A 6,523-nucleotide genomic window follows, 5' to 3' on the forward strand; every position below is an offset into this window, starting at 1 on the left:
TGGCTCGTGCGCTTTGTGTTTCAAGACTGGTATCGCGGGTATCAATTTTCAATCATGGTCATTTTGATTGTTTTTCGATTGCGTCATTTTTGTATTTCTGACGTTCAAGCTCAGACGGTACCGTGGGATTCGCAATTAGACACCTCAGAAAAGACGAAGCCATCGGTCATCTACAGGTTCTGGTTCTAATCCCAATTAGATTCAAACTTTTGTATTGCATTCACAGCGCAAAATGAGCTCGTTCAATCATAGGAGTTTCAGGCATCATATCTAAGCATGCCATCACATATCGTCGATATAATACAACACAAAGGGGCAACTGATAGCTGATACGCGTTAACCACATAGCCTGTTCATAGCCCTGTTCGCTCGGGATGTGTGTCCTTTTCAGAATCGGACGGTAAAAGTGATACGAATCTGCGTGCACATTCTTGAATTGCAAGAATGCAAACTCCCGGCATTGCAGTTTCCATATGCTGGACGGCGTCGGCTGCTGCTGCTAGCACTAGGTAGCAGCCTCAGGCGGGGGAAACCACTGCGCACCAAAAAGTAGGAATTTCGGATGCTTTATATATTCCTTGTTACGAAAAAGTGGTATTATTGGCCGTTTTTCACTCGCGCAGTTTCCATCTTGTTTCTTTGATCGGATTAGCAGTTACACTAACACGAACAGCAGATACTCCAAACATTGCGTAAAATGTTTGTCGTGTCGTCGCTGTTAATTTGTTTAGAGTATAACTCTGAAAATGTTACAGGTAAAGTATGCGAAGGGATTTACCTGCGAAACGTATTTATTAAGAACAAGAAGCACTCAAACATATTACTTTCCGCTACGCGTTCGTTTTTATCCTTGTGCCTATGAGCACCAAATGTCGACGGTGCGCGGCCCGTGCATTCTCCAGCGTCAGTCTCCGGCGTTATGGCGGCGTTATATGGTCACTTTGATGAAAAAGAGCAGTGTTATTATTCAGCTAAAACTAACACAGACACTAGAAAATGTTGACTGTCTTAGCAGGCTTCCAGACATGTCAAAGTTTGAGGCTATATTTCACGCTTGTATAGACGGTCCTCTCGCAGGTACTGCAAAGGTGGTGGATGTACGGAAAAATAGGGCTCCTTGCCTTTACAAGTGCCCATATTCCTAAGGAATTTATGGCACATTGTATCAATGCTAATCCTCGCGCAAACGCGACATGAACAAAACGGTTCCGTAAACTCACGACGACCTATCTTGGTATGATGCATCTCACGTTCCGTTTTGGTTCTGATTCTTCGAGCTAGACCAGCCGCACGTACGCATGGTAAATGACTACATTCTAGACGCTACGTTTCTTCTTGTTTTAGTGTTGCTACAAGGAGCATCATATCGCATTTCACGGCATCTCGAGACGCTCCGCTCTGGGTGGCTATCGTCGCCTCCACTAGTTTATCATAGCTTTACAGCGAATTAGCAGAACAACCCGTGGGCATTTCACGTTACATGAATATCTCACGGCCACACAGAGCAGAATCTCAATCGCATGCATTTCGTTTTAAGGGTGTCGTTTATTAATGATCAATCTCTTCACATTGGCCTTGGGCGTCGAAATGGACGAGGAATCTTTGCACATTCTGTGGGAGCGTGTTTCGCCCCTTCGAGCCCCGGAATGAAATTGGTTCCTTACCGCTTTCTGACCCCACAAGAGGCAAGTGCATCTAACCGTTTTACCTAGTTTTATCAGTTGATGTAGATGTTGACAGTCCTCGAGAAATGATCGACTAAACTATCGGACATTTTGGTCTTTGTCGTTTTATTCATAATGATAGTACTATTGTCTCTTGTCATAGTTCTCTACCATTTCTTCAATGTGTAGTGAGTCCAGATTATTTTTACTTTGCGACTCATAATCGTATGTCGCTAGACCAGCAGTGATGACTCGTGCCGGGGATTTCGAATGTTTTTTTTTCTCAATATGTTCTTGTTCCCATCGCAGCTGTTGCGCTCAGACGGCAAAATATGTACGGACAAGTGATGCTATCACGCGAGCAATATCTGCCCGGCAGAGCCTGGCGATAATGGTTAAGTGCTGTAAGAAGCTATGTACTAGTTCTTGTTACCTCGTCTGTATGTACTCCCCACTATAAATGATGATCAAATTGCTCACACACACTTGACTTTTGTTATGATCATTTCACCGCAGTCTCTTCGTGGTCGTGCCGAACATGAATATATTTGTTATTTATCACTGAATACTATGTTTCGACCACTTCCTTATTAAAACAGGGAAAACTTTATCACAGACAGCTGAGTACATGGTTCCAGCGCTTTTGAATCTTTCTGCCATCGCGTGACAAATGAAGCTTTGTGAGATACAAACTCAGTGAAACTCGAAATGTGCTTCGTGAGGCTTTGTGACGGCCGGGCGAGCTTAGTGATGTACGAAATATGCTTTGCTACGCAATAGTTAAGACAGTTATGTTTGGAGCCATGTCCTCAGCTGTCGTGGTAAGCTTTTACACCTTTTGAGAAACACCAGTGGGTGGATTATCACATCTTATTAAACGTAAAACTTCTCATTTTTTTAGACAGACATGAGAAGAACGCGGTCGAATTATTATAACCTAATTTGCGATAAATTGAGTATTGCCCGTCTTACATTGGCTGCATTCACTTTTTGACAGCGTAAATACAATACTCCTATGAAATCTTACTATATTCACGGCATATAGCGGAAAGATTAGTAGACAACCGCTTTAAATCTCCTGCAAGCCAGACCAAGGTCCGACATAGGCTCCGACTGACCACACCGCACAAGAATGGCAGAAACGGTCTCGCATCGCTGCGGGAAGTAGTTTCCCGGAGAAAAGATGCGACTTATTGACATGTGGGTCTCGTGACCAAGTTCGTCAAAGCGTCGGACCATCGAGTTGCGGCAAAACATGTGAGAAACGTGCGGGGAGTCGTCCTGCTTCATATAACTGCGTAATAAACAAAGCAGATGGCTTGCACAGATGTGTAAGTGGGCTAGGTGACTAAGAAACTCATCTTGTTAAGGTGTTGCGATCGGAATGGGTTTTAGCTGAACCGACCCCAGAGTTGCATCATACCTTCAGTCGAATCTGGACATATTCCAAATCGTACAGTGCTTAGTCATGACAGCCCTTTTCGCGCCAGCGTTTCTTTGACTCGTACCTGATTTGGTCACGTTGCATTCTACAGGCGCATAGTTCTAAAATGTACGAAAAATTTGATGTACAGAGGGCGAAGCCCGCATTCTTTTTCTATAGGCTATCAAAATAGCCGGTATCCTTTACCCTGGAAGAGTTTACGGTTCGTCACCATGCGCTAACTTGTCTGTACGTTTGATCTCATGAGGCCGACTCAGAATGTGCCGCAAATATGAAATAACGATTAGGCTGGGTAAAGTAGTCTAAGGTGAGCCATTTTTTACATTTTGGTAACCTGCACTAGTAGGAAGGGAAATTTTGAGCTTTTGACTTAACACGGTGAAATGTTGATCTTTTGTGCACATATCGGCGTGATATATGTACATTTATATATATATATATATATATATATATATGTATATATCGGAGTATATCATATATATATATATATATATATATATATATATCGGAGTCGATGAAGAAGAGAATGCCGTCTTGCGACGATGATAGTGATGAAGATAAAGAAATCAAGAAATAATATATATATATATATATATATATATATATATATATTATTTCTTGATTTCTTGATCTTCATCACTATCACCGTCGCAAGACGGCATTCTCTTCTTCATCGACTCCGCTTGGCTTTTCCGCCTTGTGGTTTTACTTTCCCGCGTAGCGGCTTGCTCCCATTTGCTGTTGTTCTTGCTGGAGTCGGTTCTTTTCGGGGATCGATGTCAGGACCATCGATCGTCTTTGATTACGATTGGCTGTTTCACTCTTTCGTGGTGGAACTCTTCATATGGGTATTATGGCTTCCGCTGCAGCGCAGGTGGCTGATGCGTCCAGCACAGGTTCCATCGGACCCCAGGTCAGTCCGTGAAAGGGTGCTACCTGGTCCCACGGCAGGGTGCCACAGTGGTCCCACATCGGATGATGCCACTCCTTGCGAGGCGGGTACTTGGTCTTGCGGCTGTGGCGCCCGCGCCCTGCAGTACGCCACCTGGTCCGGCGCCAGAGACATTCTGTAGCAGCCTGTCGGTCACATCTGCCGGCGAGAATGCGTGCTCTGGGAGAACACCTCTGTTGAAGGGGAACATCCCAGTTGCTCTGAACGCAGGCTGAAAGCTGGACCCGGCGAAGGCCCTGGTGTACGTGATATCCACGATTTGTTAGACGCCGTAGATTGTCACCGTGTGACCTGGATTTTCCCGCATCCAGTCCTTCATAGCCCTGCTGTAGTAGGTCTTCAGCGGACCGCAATCCGATATGTCTACAGACTGAAGGCAATGAGAAGTATGCGGCGGAAGCGCAAGAATTGTGACCCCGTCGGCGCGAGCAAACTCACTTGTCCGAAGCGAGATATGAGAATTGTGGTTGTCCGGGATGATGAGGACCTGCCTGCCGAACATCGAATGAGTCTTTGAAAGTGGATGAGGTACCCGAGGAATATATCCTCGTTTACCCTCCCATCCATTTATCCTCCCATCCTCATCGTTGCACATCCTGCAGTGCCTGTGGGGGCGCCTCGAAGGAAGTGATTCGGGTAGCTCACTCAAGGAAGGATGATGAGTCGTGGCACAGAACTCCCGACGACGCTTCCTGAACAAGGCAGCGTACACAACTACCCCCCCCCCCTTCTGTGGAAGCGATGGGCCCACCTGCCTCGATCCCTATTTCGCCACCTTTCGGTCGTCTGCTCCGTGATTACGCCCCGTCCCATCAGCGTTGTAGGCGTCCTCAGGCGAGGATGGGTGCTTTTCTAATACCCTCCTCTATTTTTAGATGTTTCCTTCCTTGTGTTATTGGAATCGTTGGCACGAGCTAGACACGTTATCTCTGGTGTGCTGTCCATGTATGAGTGGAGTTGAGCCGTAATCACCTTACCCACCTCCGTGTTGGAACAAACTGCCACACTACGATATGACAATGAAACAGCGTGGCTGAAGAGTTGCTTTGCAAGCTCATCCGCGCGAAATATATGGCGATTTCAGGAGCAGGCACGGCCAATACATGTGAGTCAGTAAATCAATGATACCTCTCTGAAACCAAAGACGACAGAACACGTTGTACATCCTCGAAATGTTCACATCAACGGGTCGAATCATGTTAAGTTCAGAGTGCACCCATCGCCGCCCGCCGTCGTTCGCATCAAAACAGTAGGCCGAGCTTCTCAAACGTACCGCCAGGCAGCCGCCGGAAACAGTGGAATCTTAGGGATAAGAGATATGGATGGGATCAACTTATCCAATGTGCTCAAATTGCCCCACTTCAACCTATACCATGGTGAAATAAAAACGCCGCCACCAAGGGGTAAAGTTAACGGCAATTCTTACAGCTCTTATAACAAACCATGGATTTCTTTCCTACTTATCCAACTTTTCGAGCATTTGAAGGCCCTGTCTAACAGTGTTTGCGTGAAAGGGACTAGTGAGAAGCAATCCATCAAGGTATTCGTCACAGTGGCCATCTAATCCACAGCAACGAAGTCAGGCACAAGTCTTATGGAAGGCCGCTCAAGCTATGATACAGGAGGGTTATCATAACAGATAATCGCGCGACGGATTTATGATATAGCTGCTTTGGCTGCGTAAAGAATGATAAACGGGATTAAACATTGCGGCTATGTTATTCCGGATGCCCGGGAGTGGATTAAAGGTGATAACGACAGGCTGCCCGGGTACAAGCTTTGCTGTCCAGACAAGAGCTTACAGCCACTGCAACTACTTACTTCGCAGCCTTGAGACACGCAATATCTTGAAGGCAAGCCTATCACTGTCTTCCCAGATACGCCCCGCTGTTTTAACAGATTGGTCTAATTACCATACCAACTTGCATCCCCCTATGGCGGTTATTCAGCGGTTTGGCATCCGCCGTGATCCGATCGTAAAAGAGTCACTTTCTTGGACGCCTGGACAGCAACTCTTGTCCTTACTTCCTCACAGGTCCAACCTCCACCCCCTCGAAGACGACCTGAGGTGACGCTCTGCCCTCCAGCTCGCGCTGGTGTTCTCCGTTCTCAAATGGAGCAGGCGCGAGCTTGCCCTGCGTCTCCGGCTCCTTCTCTGCCGGTGGCTCTTCCTCTTGTTCTGATGCATCTGCGCCAACTTTCGGCTCCTCTTGCTGGATGTAGGCGACTCCGTCGTTGTCATTTTCCCGCGGCTCTCCGTCATGCTCTGTTGTTTCTGCACCGTCTTCAGAGTCATCCGGCCGGCTGTGAGCGTCCTCGTCATTACTCTTGCTCCGCGACTTCTTGGCATTGTAGCCGATTCTGCCGATGGCAACATGTGACTGAGTCGTGGCGGTGGAAAACCGGCCGGTAAAAACTTCGTTAAAGTAAAAAACCGGTTACCAGGTAAGTGTGCGAAAAAGG

This window comes from Pollicipes pollicipes, unplaced genomic scaffold (genome assembly GCF_011947565.3).
Source record: "Pollicipes pollicipes isolate AB1234 unplaced genomic scaffold, Ppol_2.1 Scaffold_4740;HRSCAF=5597_pilon_pilon_pilon, whole genome shotgun sequence".
In the NCBI taxonomy this organism is placed as follows: Eukaryota; Metazoa; Arthropoda; class Thecostraca; order Pollicipedomorpha; family Pollicipedidae; genus Pollicipes; species Pollicipes pollicipes.